Genomic DNA, 13,185 nt, shown 5'->3' with positions numbered 1-13,185 from the left:
ATTCGCCCAGGGGGAGGCTTGCCCACGCAGAAACCTCACCTCGGGCTGCCCTGGCGACGCAAGATGGCGCAGGCCCCGCATCAGGAGGTCACCCGGGGAAGTGCCCATCTAACCGCAACCTGGCTGGGGTCAAGGTTTCAGAAGCGGGGTTCCTCGCCCGTCTTTCTCAAGGGGGTGCTGGTCATCTGAAGGTATTTTCATTTGTCACGGTGACTGCCAGACCTATTAACATGCCAAGGGCAGGAGTCAGGAATGCAGAATGTTCTGGAACATGTGGGACCACAGTCATCCTCATCCTGCGACACTTTCAAAGGTCCTGCAACACACTCAAATCTAACAGCAATCCAAATCTAAAGCACAACCTCATGTGACATGTCAGGGCGCAGAAGTGTGCAGGAGCCACACACAGGGCTTCACGAGAACACAAGAACCCTACAGCTCACGGGAAACATGGACTCCATCTTCTCGGGAACTTTACAAAACGTCGTCTACCATTTTGGAAAGATGTCGGCACTGACATCAACACGGATCAAGTCAGGAGTCGCCATTAAATAAAACCGTCTGGACCTGTTTACAGCTGTTCTACTGTCCGCCCAAATATTTCTGTTCTGAACACATATAATTGTGTTATCAGTTACTGTATCTTATTTTCAAGGTTTAATAGTGTATGTAGGTAGATTTGATCCAAAAATTTCATTTCAGGATTGTGAAGGGAAGGTTATAAACTACATGTATTTTAATGGGGTCACTGGGTCTGACCCTGATGGAAATCCCCAGTATGCACGCAAAGGCAGGAAGACAAAACACATTTGTAAGAACATTCCTTCAACTTCTTTAAAGATAAAAATAACTGTAACATTCAACCTTTGGTATCTAAATGATTTAATAAGATATTTTTAAAGTATCGGTTAACATTCACACCAGAGGAAATACTGAAAAGACAGTCAAACATTTGAGCCCCTAGATCCAACAGAATTCAAGTCAGCTACAACCGGACTTTTAGAAAAGCTGGAGCCAGAAACTGCTAAATAAAAGGTAATGCAACTGGGCATAACACAATAAAAGATATTACCTTCAAAATGCATTATTGTTGCCAATTATAAGAATCACTTCAACTTAATTTCAAAAGCACAATCACCCTCAACAGAAAGAGTCTCTTTTTTAAATTTCAAGGAGTATTACATTAAGGCAATAACTCACCTTCGAGCTATAATATCGCCCTCCCTTATTGCAACACTACATTTCATAAATACTTCTCATCGACACGTCAAGCTAATTCACGTTAATTTTATTGTATTTTGGTGCTATCTCACATTTGTGTGCAATTACCTTTATCATTTTATTGCCAAGGCAGAAAGTAATCAGAACAATTATTCGAAAACGGAGGTTTATAAATTCTAAATCACAGTTGCTGGCATTTTTGATAAAACAGCAGCTTTATCTCAGGAAGTGGCAGGGACATGGGATAAATCATGCATCAGTCAAGTGTAGCTGACCCCCAAGTGCATTGCACAATATCAGAAGTGCTTCCAAAGAAACTTTCCGGCATCATCCATCATCCTTCATAATACTAAAATAGCTACACACCTAAAGAACAGAAGCTGGAGGGTAAAAAAAAAAAAAGAAGAAATTCCAAGCAGTATGGGTAAAACCATTAACTGCTCTCTGCTTAAACTGTAAGATATGGTCCATGCACATAAACAAGTACGACTTCACAATAACTCTAAATATCTGTATTCATATTCGTCAACTCAGTTTTAAATGTAAGTAAAATATGGAGTAGAGTCATAAACAGAAAAAGTGCATTTCTGGCCCACATACACTTTTATGTTCTGTTTCGGCACAGCTGCTTTTAAAATCGGCTATCTCCATCAGGTCTGTGTGGGCAATACCGTGACCCACAGTCAGCGTATTACTGCGTCACTACACCTGCTCTGTAGTCCTTATTTTCTTCAAAAGCTTGTTGCTCAAAAAAAAAAAAAAAAAAAAAAAGGACGTAACTTGATTTTAAAGACAAGAATAAAGGGAGAAATCCATGAGTCCCCACATTGGTTTCTCCCTAAGTTAATTACAGGTGACAGGGAGCAATGAAGTTGCACAGGCCATCAGGAAGGCAGGTGGCCTATTCCCCAGTCACACATCTCCACAGAAGGGAAATCCCCTTGGACCTCAGCTTCAGCTTTTTTTAGGGAAATACAATTACCCCTTAATACCACACACCTCTGGCACACATTGTCCACACCTCGTTTTAACGCTCTTTTATAAGGCAAGATAAAATAAACATGTGATCATCTATTTCCTTTGTTGTCAAAAAGCTAACATCCTAGAAAAAGAACGCTTCTGCACCTTTACAGAGGTGACCTCGTGCCAACGGACTATCAGAAGGTCTAGCTGCCTAAGAACGAAATTTATTAGTTGCATATGCCTGGCACTGGGCCAGGTGCTTTACATACATTATCTCATTTACTCCTCCCAGCAAATGTAAGGTAGAACAAATTACTTGTAGATGAGAAAACAGATTGAGAGGTTAAGTAACCAGCCCAAGGGCACAGCACGTTAGTAATAGGTGGGTGTTCAAGGTCAACTCCAACATACTTCAAAGCCTACACTTTTTCCAGACTCGTAACTATCTCCCAGACACAAACACAGTCCTCACTGTATCAGTCAGAACAGCTTGGCTATTCTGCAGTAACAAATACCACCAAACATCCAGCACAGGCGGCTCTGGTCTTGTGCCATCTCGGGGACACCGCACACTAGCCTGACCACCACAGCAAAGAAGGAATCATGCACACACATCTAAATGCTCTGCCCTCCCCAGAGCAAGATCTGGACATTTCATAAAGATGTCCAACAATTTCTAATCTTCATCTGACAAAAAGTGACAATAAGTTTGTATTTCTGTCAGCTAAGTTTTATGGTCCTTTGCCACCAGTAAACACAATTCCAGAATGAAAATTTCACGAAGCAGAAGTTGGGTATAAGATCCTACACACCATAAAGTACCCATAAAGACACAGAATACTTTCAAACTTTTGACTGCCACACCTCTAAGCACAAATACGGTATCACCCCTGCTATATTAAAGTACAATCAGAACTTTTAAAGAGCTTTGCGTGCACGTAATGAATTTTAATATCGGTTTTTAACAAACAGAAGATTCAGAATGAAATCACTTTAGGTAAAAAGAACCGATCCAACAAAAAACTGAATGAAAAGAAAATAAAGTGGGTTAACAACAAAAATAAATCCTAAATTAGTAGAGAATACTATAAAAGGAAATTACTATTCACATAAAACTAACAGTAGAGGATCTTCAATGGTTTCTTTTAATTTCTTCTCAACATGCAACATTGAGATATTTGAAAAGTAAGCAAATTAGCTGGTCCCTCTATTTGGAAACATGCCATCTATTGTGAAACAAATATATTTCATTTTCTGTCTCTTCTAATGCAGCTTCAACCCTGAGTTCCTAACCACTCTTACATGAGTAGTCAGAATTCTGTAGACTACTTTTTTTGCCAAGCAAGCATAGGAAATACTCTCCCTCACAAACAGGATTTTGCCTAGCAGACCATGTCTGCACTAGTGAGCCCACTGAAATGACAGACACGAGCTTCTCAAAGTCTGTTTATTTCCCATTACACAGAGGGTACACTATGGAGCACAAGAGCCAGAGTTCTCACCACCGGAGGAGGGTAGAGGCTAAGAGGAAACCTGCTGTGGAATTGAATTGGAGGTGTTGAGACAAACTCACAGTTTTTAATACACATGCAGACGACAGGTACAGAGAAGTAAACACTGGATGCATCATGATACTCAGCATGGGTCACATGGAGATCCCCAGCCCCTTCCACCGAGAGGGGTCAAAGGGCACAGCATCTCAGCACCAATGAGCACACCAGTGCCCAGATCTGGGTTTCTAAGTATCATCTTACAGGAAGAGGCACTTGGGTTCCCTGTGGACATGACTGAGTCCAGGACAGGGGCAAGGGAAATACAGTTTAAGCTTGGATTATATGTGGTACCAGAAAGTAAGAAAGTGCCAAGAAGAAGGATAGGCATGTCATAAAGATACAGGAGTCAACCTCAAGGAATTCCCAAGAGCCAAAGTTGAAGCTGTCAGAGTAACCAAATAAGTAATGGCAGTATTGCCTAAAACCCACAATATAAAAGAGTATCCACGAGTCCATTCTAGTACTGATAAATAGGAGAGAAAGAATAGCTCTTCCTTAAGAGTTCCAAATCACAAATGAAGAGAGAATTAAGAAAATAGATTAACATCAGGCACACAACACAGTAATAATTGTTGCAGGCAAGACATATCAGTGTATGCTAAGATTAGTGGGTGAAAGCCTGAGAACCAAGATGTCTACGTGATTTCAAAATATTTCCTCCAAGGTACTCATTAATTATACAGGAAGAAACAGTAACTTAAAAAAAATTTTTTTAATGTTTATTTATTTTTGACAGAGAGAGAAAGAGAGACAGAGCATGAGCGGGGGAGGGGCAGAGAGAGAGGGAGACACAGAATCCGAAGCAGGCTCCAGGCTCTGAGCTGTCAGCACAGAGCCCGACACGGGGCTCAAACTCACGGACCGCGAGATCATGACCTGAGCCGAAGTTGGATGCTCCACTGACTGAGCCACCCGGGCACCCCAGAAACAGTAACTTTATAGTTGGAGAGACAGATTCTACTTAACCAAGTGACCAAGGTTAACGCTCCCAGTAACTGACATGTAGACATCATATACCTCATGGTGTGATACCTTGAGGAGACATCACTTCTGTGCTCTTTTTAAACAAAAATGTGAAACTCAATCTGATCAGGAGACAACATCACAAACCTAAATGGGGGACAGACGTCCTTCAAAAGCATCCAGGTCACAACCAGCAAGGGAAGAGGGACTGTCACAGGCTAGAAACAAAGACTAGACGGTTGAGTACATGCCACACGGGGTCCTGGGCTGGACAGCAAGTAGGACAGGAGGAGGACGTGAATGAGACTCCCAGTGAAGCATGAACAAGGCCTGTAGCAGCATCCAGTACTAATCTGCACACTGATGCAGCGCAGGTTAGGTCCCTGGCAGTGGAAGCCACACAAGGTCACGCGAGGTAACGGAAGGCGTCAACACTGGGCGACACTAGGTGTGTGGTGCACAGAAACTTCTGTGCTGTCTGTGCAACTTTTCTGCAAGTCTGAAATTGCTCAAAATAAAGAGTCAAAAAAAACCCCAAAAACCCCATTCCACTGGCATCTGTGTACATGCAGGGTCTACCCTGACCCCAAAGACCCGGCAGATGAGAAATGGGGAGCTGGGCTTTGGGAAGACAAGAAGCATCACAGGGCCCTCATCACCCACCCCTGTGCCGGCCCGCGGCCCGCAGATGCACACTAACGTTCTCAACGAAAAGCCTACCACAGCCCCTGGGGTTCACAGCCATGACCCCGTGTGCTTGCTCCTGACACGCATTGGCTGGTACAGGATCAGGTCTGGGGAGGGGAATGTGAGTCGGGGCTGGGAAACGAAAAGGTTAAACAGATCATAAAGTGAGATTAGCGTCAGCTGGCCAGCAGCTTTCTATCACATTTTAAATCAGAGTAAGAAATGGAGCTCTTCCTTCTCAAAATTAGAAACCATTCAGAATATTTGTTTCATGGCTTCTACCCTAATAGGCCTCTCTTGGCAAAGAAAAAAAAAAGAAAAAGAAAAAACCAAATACATCAAGACTACCACATTAAAATGCAGTAATTAAAAGGGGAAAGACTACGTATGAGTTTATTTAAAACAATACAAAACACTACTTTGGGGGGGGATACTTCTCCCTGTGTTTTTTTCCAGAAGCATCTAACCATGGAGACAGCTGGCACCAGCACATAACCGTATATGCCACAGTTGCACAGGCTGATGTGACATAAACCAGGAGACCCTGGCCCAGACGTCACAGCCTCGAGTGGGTTCCGGGTCAGCACATAACACAGATGGGAATAAGAGCCAGAGTTGGCTACTAGTATTTTATTTAGACATTTTTATAAGAAAGCCAGAGGTTGAAAGCACAGAGAGGATAACTATACAAATTTTGATTTTACTAAAATGTTATGTCCCTTGAGCCAAGGTATTAATCTTGTTATAAAGGTAGTCTCTCCTCTCAGTGGCCATTCATTAAACATGCATAAATGTTTAAATGTACTTCTGTTACTGGATCGCAAGAGAAAAGCAAATAAAAAACATGCAGGACTAAGGTGCATCAGAGTGGCTTCTGGAGGTGGGTGGGCTGGAGGGAGATTCAGCAACCGGAAAATCCAGACACTTGTGCTTCCTTTAAATACTTACAAAACACCCCTCTCCACGTGTGACAAAGTTTGATCTCAAAGAAACAAATGACTGATTTTCCTCCCTTAACAATGGTGAAGATACAATCGAAAGGAAGAGTCCAAATGGCAAATAACTACAAACAAGCTGCTCCCATCACTCTGTGCCCTCCAAAAAGGGCCACGCAACTAGGCCACAGATCCCAGAACAGACAACATGGCATAATCCTGTCAGCACCACCCTGCTGGACAAGGGCAGACAGCAAAAGGTGATGGCGTTGGGAATGTCATTACATTCTCTGTGACCAGACACAGGGCTGTGTCCGCAGGAACCTGCATCCTGATGAAGTCCTGATGTCATTTTAACTATGTGCTGAGGCTCTGCGCAGGAGAAAGGGAGAACCCTGGTGGAAACAGATAAGCCAGGACAGACCGAATTCCATCCACTTGTGACCGAGAGCATGTCGGTGCTATCATTTCTCTCTTCTGACGATATGATATAGTGTAAGGTTAGTACGCAAAAGGGGTCCAGAATTTTAGAGTAGGCCTGATCAAAAGAGATGAGAATTTTCTTTCTCTACAAGCAAACAGGATTGAAAAGCTGAGTAGGCCATCTATCATCTGTAATGAGTCATAATCAGCAAGCAAAATGTAGAAGGTGCATCTTAGCACTTGGCCTATAAAAGCTTCCGATCCATGGGGTAAAAACACACAAGACTCTAATAAGCACTCCGTTATAACAAATAAACCCAAACACCCAATTACCAAGTGACTATTTATAGTTTCCAAAATAACTTAACCCACTTTTATGAAGCAGATATTTTAAGATTCACACAAAAACCCTGCCCAATTCCAGCATTAGATACTACATTTATTTTGCCCAGACCCAGAGGATCGAGATCTTTATATAAATTATGTTATTTGCACCATAAATTCAAAGAGAAACTAGTCTCATTTACAAATGGCAATTACTTACAAGAGAAAACTGAATTGTAAATTTTAATTGCTAATTTTGATGAAAATCGGAAACTTGGTCAAAGGGAAAAATCACAGAGCTAACAGCAGGGGCTGTGTGTGCAGTCGGCAATGTCTCCGCTCACTTCAATGGTTTTGCAACACAAGCTACTTTCCGGTAAAATCCCTTCTTCTTCTTCTTCTCTAATTCGGCCTACTTTATATTTTTAGCGTCCTGTTCAGACAAATTACTCTCCCCGTGGAGATGATGTCCCTGTTAAAACAGCGCAGAGAGGGGATAGTACGTACTCTGTTCGTACACAGAAACGAGTATCTAATACTTATGATAAAAATAAATAAAAGTAAAGATGAGCAAAGAAACCAAATGTCAGAATTGGAGTGCATATAAAGGCCACTGAATGCCATTCAGTAAACACTGACCCCACCTAGGCCAGACTGTCCAATACAGCAGCTGTGAGCCACATGGGACAACTTGTTTAAAGGTAAATTAATTAAAATGTCATAGAGTTAAAACTTCAGTTCCTAAATTATGCTCATCACATTTCAAGTGCCCAGTGGGCACCCATTACTAGGGGCTTCATTCTGGAAGGCACAGGCGCACATTTTCATCACTGCCAAAGGGCTGTGACAGCACTGACAACATTACCGATGAGGGAAACTGAGACAGGGGGTAGTGAGCTGATGTCGTTGATAAACCAAGAGCCCAGAGCTCTCGGGGGCCGCCATATGCATTGGCGTGCCCCTGAGCATGTTGCTTGCTTCTGCCCAAGGTGAGGCAAAGCTCCACATGGTCAGGGCCTTGTTCATAGTCGTTAGCACACCCCAGTACATACCCCCTCCCCCCGCGAGTGCTTGACATGCATTTATGCAGGACGCCTGAAATGACACGCATAAATGGCCATAACTCCAGTGGAGAACCAAAACCGTAAGACACAGTTGCTGAATTCAAGAAGCAAGAGGCTGATGAACAATTTCTCAACCCAAGACTTAGGACATCTTCCCTACTTGGTTTAGTTCTCAAAAACCCCCACTAAACATCCTTGTGACAAAATTTATTGATTCTTTAGGACAGAGTCTCAGCTATGGAAATGCCCTAAATATCCAACAACAAAAGAATGCCACCTGTTACAGTAGAACACTATGCCATCTCTAGGAATAATGTGGGCAAAAGCTCAATCATGTGGATACGTACTTACAATAAAAGGTCAGGTGAAAAAGTCAAACACAAAATTGTGATTGTTTCACATATTACAATTATCCTGTGTGTGAGAGTGTGCACATAGTATGTGGGCACACACGTGTGTCTATGTGTACCACACAACCAAGAGAGGGAAAAAAAAAAAAAACCCCAGAAAATACCAGCAGAAGAATGGATATCCAAGATACTGATGTCAGCACACAAGAACTTTACAATAATTATGATTAATATATTTAAAACAGGGGGTGCCTGGTGGCTCAGCCGATTGATCATCTGCCTCTTGATTTTGGTTCAGGTCATGATCTCCCTGTTCATGAGATCAAGCCCCCGTGGGGTTCCGTGCTAACAGCGCAGAACCCACTTGAGCGCCTCCCTCTCTCTCTGCCCCTCCCCTGCTCACTCACGCTCATGTGTTGTCAAAAATAACTAAATCAACTTAAACAAGATTAAAAAAAAAAAAAAAAAACTAAGTGGAAAATCAGACAAAAAATAATAATCCAGAGAATTTTAAATATAGAATTGAGGAGCGCCTGGGTGGCTCAGTCGGTTGAGAGTCCGACTTCGGCTCAGGTCATGATCCCATGGTTTGTGAGTTCGAACCCCACATCGGGCTCTGTGCTGACAGCTCAGAGCCTGGAGCCTGCTTTGGATTCTGTGTCTCCCTCTCTCCCTGCCCCTCCCCCGCTCATGCTCTGTCTCTCTCTGTCAAAAATAAATAAACATTAAAATAAATAAACAAACAAATAAATAAGGAATTGAAACACATATGAAAAATGAAATGGGCATTCTATAACCAAAACATGCAAACTTTGAAACTGGAAATTCACAGGATAGGATTAATGGTAAGCCAGGCAAAGCAGAACGCAGAGTCTGTGAGAGGCAAGACGGGTCCACAGAAACATCTAAACCGCGGCACAGACAGGACAGATGCAAAGACAAGAACACAGAAGATGAGGGTCGAGTGCAGGGAAGAAAGAGTAAGTGAAGAACCAAGTCAAGAATTTTCCAAACCAGGTAACACCACCCCAGAGATTCAAGAAGCTCAGCAAACTCCAAGCAGAATAAACATGAGGAAAAATATAAAAACTAAGTGTAATGCAACTGTAAGCCAAAGAGAGAATCCTAAAAGCAGCCGGAGTAAAAAATTCGCATCTTAGCCTCCAAGGAGCAACAACACAACTGATGGCTGACTTTTCAGCAGAAACTTTAGAAAAGCAGAAGAAAATGGGTAGGACGTATTTAAATGATGAAATAAGATAGCTGCTAATTCAAGAGCCAACAAGGGTTAAATTACTGTGTTTAAGTCGAGGGAAAATAACATTTTAAAAAATGAATTCTAGGGGCGCCTGGGTGGTGCAGTCGGTTAAGCGTCCGACTTCAGCCAGGTCACGATCTCGCGGTCCGTGAGTTCGAGCCCCGCGTCGGGCTCTGGGCTGATGGCTCGGAGCCTGGAGCCTGTTTCCGATTCTGTGTCTCCCTCTCTCTCTGCCCCTACCCCATTCATGCTCTGTCTCTCTCTGTCCCAAAAATAAATAAAAAATGTTGAAAAAAAAAATTAAAAAAAAAAAAAATGAATTCTATCTACTGCCAGTTGACCTGCATTTAAAAAAAAAAAAAAAAAAAAAAGATTTTCAGGCAGAAGTAAATCATCCCACATGCAAGTGTGGTAATGAAGGAACAAAACTTGCCAATCAATTGATCAATAATCAGTATGTGATTAATCTGCATGAATATTAAATGTTTAAAACAACAGTAATGATGACGATTATAGCCTTTCTGGACTAAACAACTAAAGCTTATCAGACTGGGTACTTTAAAAACCTATATACTCTTTATACACTTTAAATGTAAGAACAAAGGGTGAACATTAAAAGATGGAAAAGATGGAAAAGATATACCATTCAAATCTGACCAAAGTAAAGCCCATATAATAATATTAACGCAAGACAACGCATATCTTGCACCTGTCAGGATGGCTACTATTTAAAAAAAGCAGGGTAACAAGTATTGGCCAGGATGGCTGGGGGAAAACTGGAGCCCTGTACGTTGTTGGGAGCGATGGAAAATTACGTACTTGCTACAGACAGTAAGGAGTTCCCTCAAAAATTCAGAATTACCACATGACCCAGCAATTCCACATCTGGGTATATTTTGGAAATAAGGGAAAGCAGGGACTTGAAGAGATATTTGCACCCCCATGTCCACAGCAGCACCATTCACAGGAGTCAAGAGGTGGAAACCACCCAAGCGTTCATCAGTGGATAAGTGCATAAAGAAAACGCGGTAGATACGTATATGATATGTAATTTTATGTGTCCACTTGATTGGGCCATGGGTATATAGCCATGTGGTTAGACATTATTTCTGGGTATGTCTGTAACTGAGATTAGCATTTAAATCCATAGACGGAGTAAAGCAGACTGCCCCCCCCCCCAAAGGCAGGTGGGTCTCATCTAATCTGCTGAGGGTCTGAATAGAAAACAAACAAACAAACAAACAAACAAGGTGAAGGAAGGGAGAATTTGCTCTTTCCCAGACTGTCTTCCAGGGATGTATGTTATGTTATGTTATGTTATGTTATGTTATGTTATGTTATGTTATGTTATGTTATGCCACATTATATATACAGTACTACAGTATGTTATGTTATATTCTATATTATATCATCTTTCCCTCATAACAAATTCCCTGTTCTGCTGGAGAACCCTGTTACAACATGCAGTGGAATCGTATTCAGCCTCTAACAGATGCAGCAGCATGGACGTACCATGAGGACACCATGCTAAGTAAAATTAGCCAGTCACAAAAAGACAAACACTGTGTGATTCCACTTCTATGAGGTACCTAGAGTAGTCAAATTCACAGAAACATTAAGTAGAATTATGCTGCCAAGAGCTAGGGAGAGGGTGATATGGGGAGTGTTTCATGGGTACAAGAGTTTTAGTTTTGCAAGATGAAAAAGTTCTGGACACCTGTTACACAACAATGTGAATATACATAACACTACTGAACTATTCACTTAGAAATGGTTGAGATGGGGGCCGCCTGGGTGGCTCAGTCGGTTGAGCCTCTGACTTCGGCTCAGGTCACGATCTCACAGCTCGTGAGTTTGAGCCCCGCGTCAGGTTCTGTGCTGACAGCTCAGAGCCTAGAGCCTGCTTCGGATCCTATGTCTTCCTCTCTCTCTCTGACCCTCCCCCGTTCATGCTCTGTCTCTCTCTCTGTCTCAAAACTAAAAATAAACATTAAAAAAAATTTTTTAAAGAAATGGTTGAGATGGTGGGATGCATGGGAGGCTAAGTCGGTTAAGTGTCCAACTTCAGCTCAGGTCATGATCTCACAGTCTGTAAGTTCAAGCTCCACATCCGGCTCTCTGCTGACAGCATGGATCCTGCTTCGGATCCTCTGTCCCTCTCTCTCTGCCCCTCCCCCACTCGCAATTTTCTCTCTCTCTCCCAAAATTAAACATAAAAAAAAAAAAAAAGAAAGAAATGGTTAAGATGGTAAATTTTATGTTATGTGTCTTACCACCACAACAAAAAAAATTCTAGACAATGGAGATGCCAAGGCAGGAAGTATTCATTGCAATATAAAGGTACATTTCATAATGATCAACAAGTCAGTTCTGTATCCACCTAATATTACAGTTTAAAAATATATTAAGGAAAAGACAGACCTAAAGAAACAGAAAAATTAAAAGTATAATTTGAGATTTTAAAGCATCTCTCTCTCAGTAACTGATAGAGTATGCAGATGAAAGGGTCATGAAGCTTCCGAAAGATGTGAACACTCCTGAGTAGCTGGTTAAGGGTCACACATAGAACACCACACCCGACAACCACAGAAGGCATACTCGCAGACCCCTTCTCACGTGTGATTCCAAAGCAAGTCTCAACACACGTCAGAGGACTGAAGTCACACAGGCTATGTACACTGAGTGCAGTGCAGTCAGACTAAAAATCACGGACAAAAAGATAACCGGAAAAAAAACAAAACAAAACAATAAAAAATGTTTGGAAAGGCGCACACACACACACACATACATCTAAATACTCCTGGGTTAGACATGAAATCCGAATAGAATCAGAAAACATTTTGAATTGAGTGCACATGAAAACACTGAGTACCACCACTTAGAGAATGCAGCCAAAGCAGTACTCGGAAGACATGCATAGCCCTGCAAGTGTGTATCATAAAAGAAGAGAGGCTGAAAATCACCTAAGCTTCCATCTCAAGAATCTGAAAAATAAAAACACCACACCAAATACAAAGAAAAAAGAAAGGAAATAAAGAGCAAAAATCCCTGAAATAAAAATTAAGCATAAAATAGAAGAACAAAATAGACCACAGCAAAACCAGAAGTCATCAATAAACTGGATAGACTGAGCAAGAAAAAAGAAAGGACAATATACCGATGGTATTAATGAAAAAATATGGTGTGGGGTTCTACACACATCCTGAGAGAAGACAGACACACGCGGACCATACGCGGAAAGCCTCCACATACGAGGCTGTAATGCAAGAGTCAACAAAAGCAGCAGCATCAGCGGGCCCCACACGCCCATCGTGGTACAATTACAAGTGTACTGATTTGCTGTTGCTGGGAAAAGAATGTACTGTGACCAGTGGTCTGACCAACCCCCATCTGTCTGCTGACAGTCCTTCACTTCAGAAGTGCCACTGGTCCTGCCTGGGTCCT

At 42.1% G+C, this 13,185-nt stretch overlaps 1 protein-coding gene across 7 annotated transcripts in view; it reads right to left on the bottom strand.

Annotated features, from left to right (window-relative positions):
- MGMT (O-6-methylguanine-DNA methyltransferase) overlaps positions 1–13,185 on the bottom strand; it is a 298,750-nt gene that overhangs the window by 260,938 nt on the left and 24,627 nt on the right. For 2 of the 7 annotated variants that reach the window (XM_086681184.1, XM_086681183.1), the window contains one exon: positions 7,290–7,541. The exons of the other annotated variants lie outside the window; for them this stretch is intronic. The gene's annotated coding sequence lies outside the window, so the exon portion shown is untranslated. The remainder of the gene's footprint in view (positions 1–7,289; positions 7,542–13,185) is intronic. 7 annotated transcript variants of the gene reach the window in all.

Source organism: Puma concolor, chromosome D2, assembly GCF_028749965.1.
Source record: "Puma concolor isolate L17-30 chromosome D2, mPumCon1.1.hap2, whole genome shotgun sequence".
In the NCBI taxonomy this organism is placed as follows: domain Eukaryota; kingdom Metazoa; phylum Chordata; class Mammalia; order Carnivora; family Felidae; genus Puma; species Puma concolor.
Note: the sequence above shows the minus strand (reverse complement) of the source record. Positions and strands in the feature narration are given on the sequence as shown.